The sequence below is a fragment of the Durio zibethinus genome, chromosome 15 (assembly GCF_047325235.1).
Source record: "Durio zibethinus cultivar Kanyao isolate XHJ-2024 chromosome 15, ASM4732523v1, whole genome shotgun sequence".
NCBI classification, from domain to species: domain Eukaryota; kingdom Viridiplantae; phylum Streptophyta; class Magnoliopsida; order Malvales; family Malvaceae; genus Durio; species Durio zibethinus.
Window position 1 is genome coordinate 7,330,332 of NC_143176.1, and position 17,240 is coordinate 7,347,571.

At 27.6% G+C, this 17,240-nt stretch overlaps 1 long non-coding RNA gene across 1 annotated transcript; it reads right to left on the minus strand.

Moving 5' to 3' along the window:
• Positions 1–225: 225 nt before the first annotated feature.
• On the minus strand, positions 226–1,710 carry LOC149514635 (uncharacterized). Its single transcript, XR_016327964.1, has 3 exons — positions 1,335–1,710; positions 535–619; positions 226–418 (listed from the first exon to the last, which is right to left on the minus strand). It is a non-coding gene; the product is annotated as an uncharacterized LOC149514635 (long non-coding RNA).
• Between the last annotated feature and the right edge of the window lie 15,530 nt (positions 1,711–17,240).

The following is a 17,240-nucleotide window of genomic DNA, read 5'->3' on the forward strand; positions in this document are numbered from 1 at the left end:
TAAAAATAAAACATGTATAATTATTTTAAAAGTCTATTATTTATCTATTATTCATTAAATGATCAAATCCACATCATAAAGTTTGTTTATTATTCATTAAATGATCAAATTCACATCATAAAGTTTAAATCCACAAAAATTCTAAAACAATCCAAATTATAAATTTAAAATCCGTTAAATATAGTATTGAAATCCATAAAATCCATAAAATTCATAATACAAGTCTTGAATAATATAGTATTGAACTTCATCAATTACATCATTTACATCATTTGATCCATGAAACATCTAAGCTCACTCCTCAAAAAAATCATCACCATCTTCTTGCATGTTGCTTTACCAATTGTTATTGAAGACATTGATTGCTTGAAAACTTGTCTCACGCCAGAGATGCAACCGATTCAGTATTGCCACACACCTAAAAAATGCATTAATGGAGAAAAAAAAAATATGAAGTATAATATTACATCCCTCTACCCATCCGTCTTTTAGTATCAATAGCAGTTTAGAACAGACAAGCTAATAACATCTCACCGCTGTGGCATTTTTTGGCTGGTACTTATCAGTCCATAAGCTATTATAGAGCTGGATACTGCAACCAAGATAACATGGCACAAACCTACAACCAGTAATATAATGAAAAGGATCTTGCTTAGCATAATGGCAAACTTACATACGCAAAGGCAGAATCCATTATAGCAAGCAGCATTTTTTTTTTATAAATAAACTAAATTATTATTAGTATGGCTAATAGTTGCAGGAGTTTGTAACATTGACTATGACCATAAAACCAAGGCTTTAACAAGTTAGTGGGTACTAACTGGACTGGTTCCATTTGGTTAGCAAGTTTCCTCATTATTAAGGTGCAAATCCTATTTCTAACATAAATCTATTCTGCAATCTTTGAATTGAATAGTTGCAGAAACTACAGTAGCAAACGAGATTCTTTTAGTGCACACATAAAGTAGTTGTAATAAGAGATATATTAAGATAATCCTAAATCAACATATCAGAAAAGGAAGTTTAAAAGAAGGGCACAAAAGTTTTAATTCACAAAACTCCAAACTTTCTTTAAGTAGTCAACTTGGTTGTTCAGACTCTGAATTTTCCACATTATCAGCCTGCATAGAAAGGACAGCAACTTCAACTACTTGACCGTCCTGGCAATAACAAAATTATAGTGACAAATAAATCAAAGAACATTTAAAGTTACGATTAATCTTAAAAATCCTAATAAAAATTAACTATTAATTAAAAAAAAAAAAACCAAAATGCACGGCAGCCACAGATTTTGCAAAGCAAAGCAAAAAAACAAAGAAGCCGACGGGCTATACCTGTTGTAAGAGCCAACGCCAGACGACGGACGACATCATCGGACGAGGAAAGGAACCAACCGGACGACTGACGACGATCGACAGCACCGGAAAAGCCGATCAACGGCGTGGCGGTGAGGGGAGAATGGCAGAGATAAGTCGCGCAGAGAAAGGTGAAAAGGAGGGTTTAGGGATTTCAATGCAGGGGAGAAAATAAGAAAGGATTTAAGGATTTCATTTTTATCCACCTTACCGACAGAAGTTCTATAGGTAAATTAATTCTTTTTTTTTTTAAATTTGATTTAATTTAATTTTTTCCATAATAATTTATCAATGAAATAATCTGTCTGTATTACCTTTACTGATAGATTATTCTATCAGTATTTCTCGCACTAAATTTTTTTTCTCACTAATAATTTATTAATGAAATACTAATGAAATAATTTTCGTCAATAAATTTTTTTGATATTCTGTTGACAAATATTGAATTAATTTATAATTATGTTCTGTTAATAATTCATCGGTGATTCATTAATAATTATTGATAAAAATTTTTCATGAGCAAATTTTTGATTATGTTAATCATCTTAAGATTCTTGATAAAATAACTAAGGGGACTCATGACATCAATCAAAATTGTAATTTCATTATCAATCAAAATTGTAATTTCATTGAAAAAATTTTTAGATTCTTTGTCAAAAAGATATTAAAATGATAATTAATTTTTTATATATATGTAGAATTTAATATTTTTAACTTTTATGTAAATGATTTTACTATATATAAATAAAATGAAAATCACTAGATTGATCGAAAATTTAAAGACTAAATTATGTAAAAAATAAAAAATAAAAACAGAAGCTCTAAATGAAATTCATTTAATAGTTGATGAATGGTGAAAATTTTAATATTTTTTAGTTAAAGCGCCCATTGAAAACAACCTAGAGACCTGGCAATAGGCCTACCAATGGATTATCAAAAAAACCTAACCAAGGAAACCCACTCGCTTATTTACAAATGATCGAATAGGAGACACGTAGTATAACCTCAGTACAAAATTAGACTGATCAATTCTCAGATATACAAATAAGCTGTGGTACCATTTACAAACAGATTGAGATCATCACTCTCATGAGTTTCCCATTGCCGAAGCTTCAATGGTGCCTTGAGTCTGGAATGCAAACTAATTCTACATTGGACACTGATTTTCACCTTTTCTGGAATGTAACTATACCAATTCTCTTTGTTACTCATTTCTGCGGATTAAAATGTATGCAAATTCCAGTTTCACTTTTCAATTTCCCTTCCTCTAGACCAAGTCGTTAATATTCAAACTTTTGAGCTTAGGAGAATGTATTATGAAGACTTAATTTTTGGTTTTCTTGCTCTTTCAGAGAAGAGCTTAATTCTGGATTCAACCCATCTTTTAATTGCAGATGCCAAAAGTAATGTCCAATATTCATTCTTATGTACAAGCATTGAATTGTTTCCTGATTTGCAATGGCTTGCATATACTATGAGAGAAATTGTTGACATGTTTCATGTTGCAAATATTTCACCACCATCCAAATCCATTTCAAAACAATTCTCAGATGTAAGCCATTGTTCCTAAGGCCATAGCCTCCCGCTTTTAGAAAGTTGGCCCAGCGATGGCAAAATCTTTGCAATATTTTGCTAGAAATAACATGGGCGTAGGCACTTGGAGAAAGCTGCTATTTCATTGTTGCTAAGGCCATTAGCAAGATCTTCGGGAAGGTCTTGGAATGGTTATTATTTTCATAAGTAATGCTTTCAGTGTTAGCAGTTTTATTGGAATGGTTATGATTCAAATTAAAAGAATCAGGTTATAATAGACTGTATAAAACAAGGAATAGATGACATACCACCTTCAAATAAACTACACCATATTTTCCATTGGAAAGAAAGAATCTGGATTTAATAAAGTTGAGTCTTATACTTTTTTAATAAACTACACTATTTATTTTTTCACTTTAAAAATTTTTACTGGATTTAATAAAGTTGAGTCTTATACTTTTTTAATTAAAAATAAAAATATTTTATCTAATTTTTCTAACTAATTATTTAGTAACATGTCTTTTTTTAGCATTAAAATTACAAATTCATTAATATAATTCATAAGAACAATTTTTATGTAAAGGGTGGTGAATTTTTCTTTTGAATAAATTTTAATATGTAATTATATTAAAACTTAAGAACCTATTATTCTCTTTATGTCTTTTATATATATATATATATATATATATATATATTTATGTATATGACATATTTTGATTAAAAGATTCATAAATAATATTTAGCTTAAATGTCATAGAGCAAAACCACTTAAATATAATTAATATAAGTCAATTTTAAAGAGTTTTGGTCTAATGATATTTTTGTAATAATTGGCATGATTGAATTTTTTTGAATTCAACTCCTCAAAAATAAGTTTTTTTAAGAAATATAGATTTTAATGCAATTATAAATTATAAGAATTTATAATGTATCTTATTACTTAGATTAACAGTACAATATGTGAGTACATAAGATTTTCACTAATATTTTTTACATTTAATTTTGTTTTTGTATTTATCAACATATAATTTGTATTGTTTATAATAATAACAAGATATTATCATATTTTTAGATAAATAAATCACATCATTTATCAAAAAAATAAAATTAAAATAAATTAAAATCGTGATACAAATAATATTTTTTTCATCATCAAATAACTAAAAGAACAATAAAACTAGCATTTATATTTAAATTATTAAGGTAAAGGGAGCAATTTAATGCACTTTTACTATTGAGATTTTTCATATTTATATTTAAAATTCAAGTACAAAATTAAAAAAATAAATATTAATGATACAATATAAATTCGTATTATTAATAAAATTTTATAAATTCTAATACTATCTAATTATAAAATTAATTGCACAAAGCACGAATATAAAAAATGAATAAAATATAGAAATTTATTGTGCATAATGACATAATAAAGAGGTAAATCCAACGTCATAAAACAAAAATTAATTAAGTACTGCTATAGTTTGTACGAATTAATAAAGTCTACAGCAACAAGTCGAACAAACTCATTAGAATTTTAAATGCCGAGGAGAGAGAAGGCAGCAAAATTTAAAAATATAAATATAACATTTTGATATATAGAATTGGAGTGAATTAAAAATATAAATTTCCGTGTTTTCTGTTAATTGTTTGACAAAAGTAAAGAAGAAAAGCACGCATGAAGATGTTACTTCCAATTAATTTTGCCCAACTGCCACGTAGAGTGAGAGGTAATAAATGAAGAAACAAGAGAGGACGGTGAGTCGCTATGTTCATTTATTAGGATATTCAAAGTGTTGTGTTACTTGAAGCAAACACATTTATTACGTTTTTTACATAAAAAAACATAATTATTAATATTAAAAATTATATTTTTACATAAAAATATAGTTAAAATATTTTATTATAATTATGTTATTTATTATTATGTTTTTATATTTAAAAATATTGTTCATATTAAAAAATATTATATTTATTTTATTATTTTTTAAACAATTAATTACGTTTCATATGTAAAAATATAATATTTAAAAAAATAAAAAATTATCATTTATCAATGATTACATTTTTATATCAAGAAACATAATTATTAATATACACAACATTTTGTATTTATCAAATACTATATTTTTTAACATAAAAAAATGTAATTAAAAGTATCATAATTATTATATTATAATATTATATTAAAAGAAAAATTCACTACCCTTTACATAAAAATTGTTCTTATAAAAAATAATGTTTTAAACTATATATGTTACTCGATTCATGTAAGCATATACAGGTATGTATGTGCTTGACATTTAATTGTTCTTGCACCAAACCCCAGCTTACTTGTAATGCAAATTATTCAGATAGGAAAACAAAAACCCTTTATAGCAATTGTTTTCTTATATTTGAGAAAACCCTGTGATGCTGCAATTAACTTTGAAAAAGAATGGGACTATTGCTGTTGACATCAATTTTGTCCCCAAAAATAAAAATAATAATATTATACGAAATATAAAAAAATAAATACCAAAAAAATAATACAAAACAAAAAAATACAAAAAAAAAAAGAACAGCAAAAAAACAAAAAAAAATAATCGAGGATGGCAGTGGTGCCATCCCCGACACCACTGCCACCAAGCCCACCACCCATCCCATACCCTGTTCATTTTACCCTACTACCAGAAAATACAGAAGAAATAAAGAGGCATGGGGCTCGTGTTTACATCCCGTGACCGAGCCCCATGCCTTTCCCTCCAAACGCGTATGGCTGGAGCTCTATAAATAGAGCTCCTAGCGAAGCCAAAACAGAGAAAAAGAAGGAGGGGGAGATTTTGTCAAAAAAAAAGGAAAGAAAACCACAAAAAAAAAAAAATCAAACAGTCCTTTCCACAGGGAGGAACCTAGCGCCGAGAGCCCCTGCACAAAGAAAAATCAAAGTCAGTTCAAAAAAAAATAAAACCAGAATACAAAAAAAAAAAAAATCTGACTGAAACTTCACTAGCAGATCTAGGGAAGTGGGGACGCTTTTTGGTGAAAAGGACCCCAAATCTGAACTCAGGAGGTCGAGGGGAACGTTTTGGTATTTTCTGAGAATTTTTCGACCACTGTCAACGGCGGTCGGTGACAGACGAACAGCGGCGGTAGCGACGTCAAAACGGCCGGCCGACCATTTGCGTCTGGTCGGAGAGAGAAAAAAAACGAGAGAGAAAAGGAGTTTTTTTCTGAAGAGTGAAAGGAATGAAGGAAAAAAAAATTTTTAACTTTTATATAAACTGTCAATAGCCAAAACGACGTTGTTTCAATAAACGCCCAAAACGACGTCGTTTAAACCAAGGAGGATCCGCCTGTCGACCCGAACCCGACCCGGGATCCGCGCAACCGACCCGCTAACCCGACTTCTCAACGGCTTTGGATCGATTTGATCAGACCGAACCGAACCTATCTCTGGACCGACCTGAACCGCTGAACCAACCAGACCGAACCATCTAGCTGAACCGCCGTTGACCGGACTGTTGACTGGTCCGGTTCAGGTAAAAATTTTTTTTTTTGAATTTTTTAATTTTTTTATATAATATTATTTTTATTATTTTAAGTATTTTTTATGCATAAATGTTTAAATTTATTATGATAAATATTTAATTGTTATTAATAATAATAAAATGAAAACAATATAAAAAAATAGTATATTTTAAAAATGTTTAAATAGTAATAATAATGAAATAAGCCTTTTATTTTCCCTGTCTAGATGTTGGAGGGAATAAAAAATATCTCTTCAAACAAATAATTTCGCCTAGATGTTGGGGAATTATTATTAATAAATTTTCATAAAAGATATATATATAAAAGAAAATTTTAACTAGTTTTCCAAAGTTATAAAAAAATTTTGAACTTGCTCTGAAAGTCTGCCTAGATGATGGAGATTTTTAGAGATGTTCGCGTTTTAATTAAACCTCAAACCCTGAACTTAAACCCTAAAATTTTACCCTTAATTTATTTCAAAACTTTAAGGACACTTGTGGAAGTCTCACATGAGATGGTTTGTTCCCTAATACTGCCTAGATGATGGGGTATTTAAGAAATTTTATTTCATTAAGTTTTTCACACTGAGTTCTAAATTCATTAATAATAAAATTAATAAATAAAAAGTATAATAAAATTGGGATCTTAAATATAAACAATCGCACCTAAGCTCTGCTTAGATGTTGGAGAGTCGGAGTGGTCTCATTATACTTAAGAATCCAACTTTTAAATTACATTTCATGTTATATAACATTCGTTGGCATACATACGTTAGCATGTTTGCACTATTCTGCCTTTAATTTTTATTTACTACTTAGTGATAAAATATTTTACAATAAAAAAGAATAATACTTTTTAAAAAAAAATCTTTTTTTATGATGTTATAAAACAAAATAAAAATAACATTTCGAAAGAAATAATTTTTGATACTCTACCTAGATGTTGGAGAGTCACTAACAATTATTTTCTATAAAGATTGTTATTTCATTTTAAGAATTATTGTGTTAAATCTTAAACGAAAAGAGTCATTTTAAATTTTGCCCAGATATTGGAGAATTTTAAGATAATTCTTTAACTTAAAGATTTTCTCAATATTTCTAAATAAAAATTTTCAGCAAAATTTTATTTTTCCAAATGAAGGGAATTAGTGTTAAATTTCAAATTAAAACTATTTTTATCCAACATCAAAAATAGCGCATAATTAAATGGTACCAATTTATGGGCGTTGTGGGGGGTGCTAATCCTTCCCCACACATAACCGACTCTTGAACCCAACCTGATTTTCGAAGACCAAAATTCATCTTTTCGATAAACTTTAAACCCGCTTTTATAGTTTTATTGAAAAGATAAACTTTTGGGTGATCAATCACACCTTAACAAAAATTGGTGGTGACTCCATTTTATTTTTATCGATTTTAAAAACTCAATTTACGTCTGGCGGTCCTAAAACCGTTACAACAGCTTGACGACTCCACTGGGGACTTTTGAGAGTCAGGCCAAAATTTTAATTATACGCTATTGACAATGGTTGGATTTAATTGATTTAATTTGATATTTAATTTAATTTCTTTTATTCTATTTTTCGAAAACATTCATGTTAATAAATAAAATAAATTATGTGTTAGTTATTACTTCATTTGATTTTGTTTTTGGTTATGATTTATTCATGTTATTTTGATTAATACATTGCCTTGCACACACTTTACATATTCACTCGCATGCATGAGCTCTATACCCGGGCTCTATCCTTGTTAGGAGGAAGTGAAGTAGCTACGCTCTCGTGAGGTGATAACCTCCGCATTTGCTAGCAAAACACTTCCACTCAGATTGAACCATTTTCGTTAATAACCCATAATAGGTGAGGATCGTGGAGCCTCGCTAGTCTATAATAGGTGATGATGTGACATGAGATCTATAATTTTTTGAACATCATAAAATTTCTATCTAGTAAACTTGTAAATGAATCATTATAGTTAAACACCAGATGAATCAACGATTTACTAGAAATTTTCTAATCAATTTCTTTCGAGATCAACTTATAAGAAAGGACCAAGATACTTTGATTTCTTACATTTTCAAAAACATGATGTAGATTCCAGAAATATCATATATTGAATAAATTATTATAATGCAATTTATATTTGTAGGACTATTACTGTAAATATATCTTTCTACCTGTTAGCAAATTTATACATTTTTTGTTCCTATTATGAAATTTATTAAATACATATTAATGCATATTATTTAAAAATCTCATTAAATCATAGAGAGGTTAAAAATATATAAACATACATGACTATGTATTTTTATCCTGTTGAAAGCCAAAAGGTAAAAAAAGCAATACACAATAATATAATATGTATTTTTTTGAAATGATAAAAAATGAAAAGGTAAGAAAAGTAAAAATAATAATAATAATAATAAATTATTACAATTAATAAACAAACATTATTTTTATTAAAATTGAATAAAACCAAAAGATAAATAAAGTTAAAAAAAAAAAACATTCAATAATCACAGTTACTCTAATTTTAAATAAGTGAACATTATATTTAAAATTTTAAAAAACTAAAAGACAAAAGAAGCCTAAAAAATACAATCAGTTATTACAATTAATAGATAAATATAATTCTTAAAGTAAAAAAATTGAAAAGATAAATAACAAAAAATGAGTAATAAATTACCACAATTAATAGATAAATATTATTGAAAAACTCGAAAAAATAAAGCCAAAAGACAAAGAAAGAAATTCATAATCAATTTCGTATATCTCTTTTAAAATTATGAAAATTAAAAGATAAAAAATACAATTAATTATTACAATTAATACTTAAAATAAAAAAAATCAAAAGGTAAATAAAACCAAAAAATACGATCAATGATCATAATTAATCTAATTTTAAATAAGTTAATATTATCTTCAATATCATAACAAACTAAAGGATAATAAAACTCAAAAGACATAACCAATCATCATAATTAATAGATAAATATTATTTTTAAAATTGAAGAAATCAAAAAGATAAAGAAAGCCAAAGATACACAATTAATTAATACATATTACTTTTAAAATCCAAAAAAATGAAAAAGTCAAGAAAGTTAAGAAAACACAATTAATAGATAAATATTACTTTTAAATTGAAGAAAACAAAAAGGTAAAGAAAGCTGAAAAAAAAATAATTGTCACAATTAATTATTAAAATTTATTAGATATTATATAATTAATTTTACTATCATTAACGAATATATTTATTAACAAATTCATTAATTGAAAAATATTATTTTTAAAAGTATAAATAATTTATTTGTCTTTTAAAATTTTAAAAATTTAATTTCGAGGAATAAGTTCACTTGAATTTTTATACAAAGTTAAAATATTAAAGAAGTTCTAATGTGTGATAACAAAGTTTTAATTAAAATTTTTATGTATTTAAATTTATCATCTAATAATTCATAAAGTTATAGGAAGAATTATATTGTTTTACATTTATTTTTTATATTTTAATTGGATAATCAAATTCAATAATTTTTATTTGTTTCTTTTATTTACAAATAATGATAAATGCTCTTTGTACTATTTATTTTTTCACTTTAAAATATTTTACTGGATTTAATAAAGTTGAGTCTTATACTTTTTTAATTACAAATAAAAATATTTTATCTAATTTCTCTAACTAATTATTTAGTAACATGTCTTTTTTAGCATTAAAATTACAAATTCATTAATGTAATTCATAAGTACAATTTTTATGTAAAGGGTAGTGAAGTTTTCTTTGGAATAAATTTTAAGATGTAATTACATTAAAACTTAAGAACCTATTATTCTCTCTATCTTTATATATATATATATATATATATATTATTTTTTTATGCATATGACATATTTTGATTAAAAGATTCATAAATAATATTTAGCTTAAATCTTGATAGAGCAAAATCACTTGAATATAATTAACATAAATCAATTTTAAAGAGTTTTGGTCCAACAATAATTTTATAATGAATTCAACTGCAATATGATTGGCATGATTAAATTTTTTTGGATTCAACTCCTCAAAAATAAATTGTTTTAAGAAATATAGATTTTAATGTAATTATAAATTATAAAAATTCATAATGCATCTTATTACTCAGATTAAAAGTATAGCATGTGAGTACATTAGATTTTAACTAATATTTTTTACATTTCATTTTGCATTTGTATTTATTAATATATAGTTTGTACTGTTTATAATAGTAACAAGATATTATCATATTTTTAGATAAATAAATCACTCCATTTATCAAAAAATAAAATTTAAATAAATTAAATTCATGATACAAATAATATTTTTTCATCGTCAAATAACTAAAAGAACAATAAAACTAACATTTATATTCAAATTGTTAGGGTAAAGGGAGCAATTTAATGCATTATTACTATTGAGATTTTTCATATTTATATTTAAAATTTAAGTACAAAATTTTTAAAAAATAAATATTAATGATACAATATAAAATTGTATTATTAATAAAATTTTATAAATTCTAATACTATCTAATTATAAAATTAATTGCATAAAGCACGAATATAAAAAATTTAATAAAATATAAAAATTTATTTTGCATAATGACATAATAAAGAAGTAAATCCAACGTCATAAAACAAAAATTAATTAATTACTACTATAGTTTGTACAAATTAATAAAGTCTACAGCAACAAGTCGACCAAACTCGTCAGAATTTTAAATGCCGAGGAGAGAGAAGGCAGCAAAATTTAAAAATATAAATATAACATTTTGAAATATAGAATTGGAGTGAATTAAAAATATAAATTTCCGTGTTTTCTGCTAATTGTTTGACAAAAGTAAAGAAGAAAAGCACGAATGAAGTGTTACTTCCAATTAATTTTAGCCACAGTACTTCGCCCGCCGCGTCAAGTGAGAGGTAATAAATGAAGAAACAGGAGAGGACGACCAGTAGCTATGTTCATTTATTAGGATATTCAAAACAAACACATTTATTACGTTTTTTACATAAAAAAACAAAATTATTAATATTAAAAATTATATATTTTTACATAAAAATATAGTTAAAATATTTTTTTTATTATTATGTTTTTATATTTAAAAATATTGTTAATATTAAAAATATCATATTTATTTTATTATTTTTTTAAATAATCAATTATGTTTTATATGTAAAAATGTAATACTTAAAAAAATAAAAAATTATCATTTATCAATTATATTTTTATATCAAGAAACATAATTATTAATATACATAACATTTTGTATTTATCAAATATTATATTTTTAACATAAAAAACATAATTAAAACTATCATAAATATTATATTATAATATTATATTAATTATTACGTTTTCAATTTAAAAAATATTGTTGATATAAAAATATTTAATTTATTTTGTTATTATTTTAATTAATCTACTATATGTCCTATATAAAAAATATAGTGTTTTTGAAAATAAAAAATATACTGTGGACATTAATTTGTCCAAAAATATAAAATACGAAGTATAAATACAAAATATAAAATACAATAAAAAAATATACCAAAAATAATATAAAATACAAAACAAAAAAAAAAAACAGAACAGAACAAAAAAATCGAGGATGGCAGTGGTGCCTTCCTCGGGACCACTACCACCAGACCCTACACCCCACCCTTCTGATCACTATACCTTACCCTCCACCCCTCTAATTACTCATCTCGTTGACAAATTATCAAATAAGACAGAAACGAATAAAAGAGGCATGGGGCTCATGCTTACATCCCATGCCGAGCCCCATGCCCTTTCTTCAAGCACACACACGACCGAAGCTCTATAAATAGAGCTCCTAGCCAAACCAAAATGGAGAGAGAAAAAAGAGGAGAGACGCTACAAAAATGAAAGAAAAAAAACAAAAAATATATATATACACAGTCCTTCCCGTAAGGAGGAACCCAGCATTGAGCTTCCTGCACGAAAAAAAAAGGTTCAGTTAAAAAAAAAAAATCTCACCGAAACTTTGAAAGCAGATTTAAGGAAGTAGGGACCCTTTTTGGTGAAAAAGAGGTCGGATCTGCGTTCAGGGGGTCGATAGGAGTTTGTGAGAGTTTTTTTAAATTTTTCAGCACCGTCGATGGTGGCTGAAGTTCACCATCGGTGAGGACTGCGGCCGCTGTCGCGATGAACCGCCACCGGCCCAGGTCTACCGAAAAAGAAGAAAAAAAAAACTAGGCATTTTTTTTTAGAGAAGAAAGAAAAATGATTGAAAAAATAATTGAACCTTTTTATATAAATCGTTAGAACCAAAACGATGTCGTTTCATTAAAGGCCCAAAACAATGTTGTTTTAGCCTCTGAGGATCCGCACGTCGACCCATGACTCGACCCGGGGTCCCCGCACTCAACTCGACGACCCGTTTCTCCTTCAGCCCCTGACCGATCCATCTAAACCGAACCAGTCCGAATCGAACCGCGCTCAAACCGTTGAGCCACCTAGACCGTGCCCAAAATCGAGTCAAGCCGTCAAACCGAATCACACGTTGATCAGACCGTTGACCGGTCTGGTTCAGGTAAAAAAATTTTTTTTTTGAATTTTTCTTGTTTTTTATATATTATTTTATTAATATTTATGCATATTAAAATATTTACATTTGTTAGATTAAACTATGAAATATGTGGTTAAATTTTTTTTTATAATTTTGTTAATTTTTAAAATAAACTTTAAAAAACAAAATAATATAAAAATAAATTTATAATAATACTAAACTAATAAAAAATGTAAGAAAAAGAAATTTTTATCTAACGATGAGATTCAAAGGTATTCCGAGTAGTGATGTTTACGAAATTTTTAGGTAAAAATTTTTTTTTAAAAATACTACCAGTGTATTGGAGTATTTATAAAACATTTTCAATACAGTAAAATTTTTTTTTTTAAAATAATAAATAAAAATTGGTTAATGAATTAAAAATATAAGTAATAAAAATGGGAAGAAAAGAAAATTTATCCGATAATGGGATTCTAAAAGTATTCCGAGTAGAGATGCTTTAAAAAATCCCTAGGTAAGAAGATTTTTTGTAAAATATTACCAGTGTATTGGAATATTTATAAAAAATTTTCAATATAATAAATTTCATTTTTTTTCAAAATTTTAGTTTTAAATAAGAATATTAATAAAATAATTAATAAAATTTCTAACAAAGGAAAATAAAATGTGTGCATCAACATGGTAACATTTTGCATTACATGCATGACATTTTTTTACAAAAAGTAAATTTGAGCCTTCGAGGATAAGATTCTAAGGTATTCTGAGAAACGAGGCCTAAGAAATCTCTAGGTGAGAAAAAGTTCTTCTAATGTTACCAACGTACTGAAACATTTTAAGAATTATTTCAATAAAAGGGTTTTAATTTATTTTTCTTGAGAATAAATTTTTTTCTAATAAATAAAAATCAAGGAAATTATTTTTCGAACACCGAAAATTAGACTATTTTTATCAAAATCAAAGGATAACACGTTGTTAATTGGTACCGTTTTTTAACGGGCGCTGTAGGGGTACTAATCATTCCCTACGCGTAATCGACTCCCGAACCCAGACTGTTTCGCAGATCGTAAAATTATCTTTTTAATAAATTTTAATTAATTTTAAAACTTTATTAAAAGGATATGTTTTAGTAAGTGGCCAATCGCACCTAGCCAAAAAAGATTAATGACGACTTCATTATTTTTTATTTCGTTTTCAAATTCGTCGGGCAGACATAAAATTGTTATGACAGCTTGGCGACTCCACTGAGAAAGCCTTTTGTTTTCGAGAGTCAGGCTAAAATTAACTACTTGTTATCCTCAATTTTTTATTTAAACAGTCTTAATCAATTTCTTAAATTTTTATTTTTCATTTTCAGTAAAAAAAGGTAAAAAATAATTAAAAAAACAAATCAAAAATAAAAAGCAAAAAAAAATTCACACACATTTCTTTTACTATGCCTCTTATGTTTCATTTTTCTATATATATTGCTCTCAATAAATTAAGATATATTTGCACACAATGGCACGATGCATCTCATACATTAGCTCTATACCCAGGCTCCGTCCTTTATAAGAGGAAGTAAAGTACCTATGCTCTCGTGAGGTGATAACCTCCACAATGGCAATCAAAATACTTCCACTCAAATTAAACCCTTTTCGTTTTAGCCTGTAATGGATGAGGATCGAGGTGCCTTACTAGTCCAATATGGATGACAGTGAGGAACAATTTGGAAACCTTTAGACTTTGTCAATCCAAACCCAGCATATAATAAGCCTAGAAAACTAGCCTTATGTAGAGCCTTGTCCATCTTCTTGTAGGAAATACCTAAGAATAAAAGTTGTGTATAATACGAAACAAAATAAAACAAACAAAAAATCTCAAAACATAAAAAAAACACTAAAAAAATAAAAAAATATATTTTTTCTTAAACCACATCCTCACACTAACTCAATTTTGTTTCTTTTTCTTTTTCTTTTTGCATTAATCATATCATACAGTTTTACATTGAGATATTTAGTCTAGGACATATTTCTCTCAAGAAGTTTACATGGATCCCATAGAACTACAGATTTGCTCATCCTTAATCAGTGTGTCATGTGAGTCGTATAATAAAATACATATTTGGTTAAAAGAAGCTCAACAAAAGAATGAAAATTGTTTACCTACCGGTTATGTGTCTGAATTACTCGAGAAAGTGCATTTAGATCTCACACAGAATGATTTAAAAGAGTTAGCTGCTATCTGTGGTCGATTAAGTAAAGAAAAAAAAAGCTTTTACAAAAAGTATGGACAGATTACATCCTTCATTTCAGTAGTGATCGATGAACAGCTGGTTAAAGTAGCTATACAGTTTTGGGATCCATCCTATAGATGCTTCACTTTTAATCAGAAAGATTTAATGCCAACTATCGAGGAGTATTCGATTTTACTCGGGATAGGACTATAATGTCCAGATAAAGTATTTACCTGAAAGCTAAAATCAGGTTTTCGTAAAAAGTTAGCCAAGCTTATGGGGGTTAAAGTAGAAACCATTGATTCTTTCACAAAGACTAAAGGTGAACATCTCGGTATTCGTTGAGATTTTCTTCAAAACTTCATTTAGGAGCATTTAAATGATGATCAAGGTATGGCTGTGTTTGCTCTAGCATTGTATGGCATGGTAATCTTTTCGAAGACTTTGGGTTACATTGAGATAACTGTGGTAGACTTTTTTGAGTAAATTAAAATCCAAGCAATTAATCTCGCTCTAGCATTCCTAGTCGAAACCATCAGATCATTGAATTTCTGTCTGCGAAATGGAAAAGGACAATTCATAAGATGTACATCTCTATTATATGTATGGGTTAAAAGTCATTTCAAGTGTGGGAAGAGTGCATTTTCGAAACCATATCTTCAAAATAAGGCACCAATCGAAAAGTTTTACAAAAGTTAATGGCCAACATTAAAGACTAAAGAAAAATGGGTCCTTTTCTTGCAAAGACTTACTGGGGATGAAATCGAATGGATGGCACCTTGGATGCCTCGTGTGCCCTTGTTGTATCATGGAGAAAATGAGCCATGGATGCCGTGATTAGGGCTATGGGGCGTTATAAGTTATGCTCCATTAATGGTGCTTAAACAATTTGGTGCAAAGCAGTTTGTTCCTGCTACTCATGGCCTGGTCCAAGTAGAATTCATTTATGAGGAATCGAATCCATCGAGAACCTCAGAGTAGTTGATCCAAGCATGGAAGAGAACACGAAGAATGAGGTTAGGGCCTCTCATCGATAAAGTCACTTCTAATTATCAGATTTAAAAAATAAGATAACCTAGAGATATAGTACTCCCTTCTGATGACAACTCATATCAATTGATTAGTCTTTCGAAATAGGTGTAATTATCAGAAGTTGAGCTTGTCAAGAAAGAATTAGAAGTTGAAAAAAAAAAATAAGAAGAGAAAATTTGAGACTTCGTGAGAAAGTAAGATAATTGAAATATGAAACAGAAATACAATGGAGCAGATTAGAAAAAGTCATAAAAGAACGGGATCTAGCTAATAGTGATTTAAAAGATCTACATTAGAAAAATAAGAGGTTACGAGTTCAATTCAAAACTAGAAAAGTCACCAAGTCTTACTTTAGTCGATAATGTGAAATGGATGAGCTCCGAGAAGGGATGAATCAATGAAAGAGCAAAGTTTAAGAAAAGTAAGAGGAGACTACCAGAATTTTTCAAGAATATCATAATTGAAAGGGATTATACTCTACAACCTTAGCAAGATTGGTGGAATGCCAAAACAAAAAGGAAAGGTTGAAAGTCATGATCACAAAAGAGAGAAGAAAGCACTTCGAAGTACTGAATGAAAAAGAATCACTTCACCAGGTGATCCAAGGGTTAGAGATACAACTACAAGACCACAAGAGCCATATTTCAGCAATGATAGATGAGTGGCATAGAATAAAAAAAGATTGGATCTTCACATGTGATTTAGAAAGGGATGCTCATATGAGATGAAAAAAAGAAAGTTTAGGAAGGTAACAGTACATAGAGCACTTGACTAATCAAGTTTACAAGGTAATAAAGAAAGCATGAGAGATGATTGAAAAGGTAAAAACATTAAGAAGAGAAGTAAATTTCATAGAGGAATATGGATATCGCCTAGTGAACTTTCTAGATGAGGTGAAAGATCATTATGAGCAAGTCAAATGCTTCTATGGATATAACTCTATGATGGTAAATCCTATGTAATAAAAGTTATATGGGATCAATAAAAATTTTTAATGTTGAAATTCATCCAAAAGTAAATATCTTTCACTTGCATTCATGCATCATGTATATCATTTTTCATAA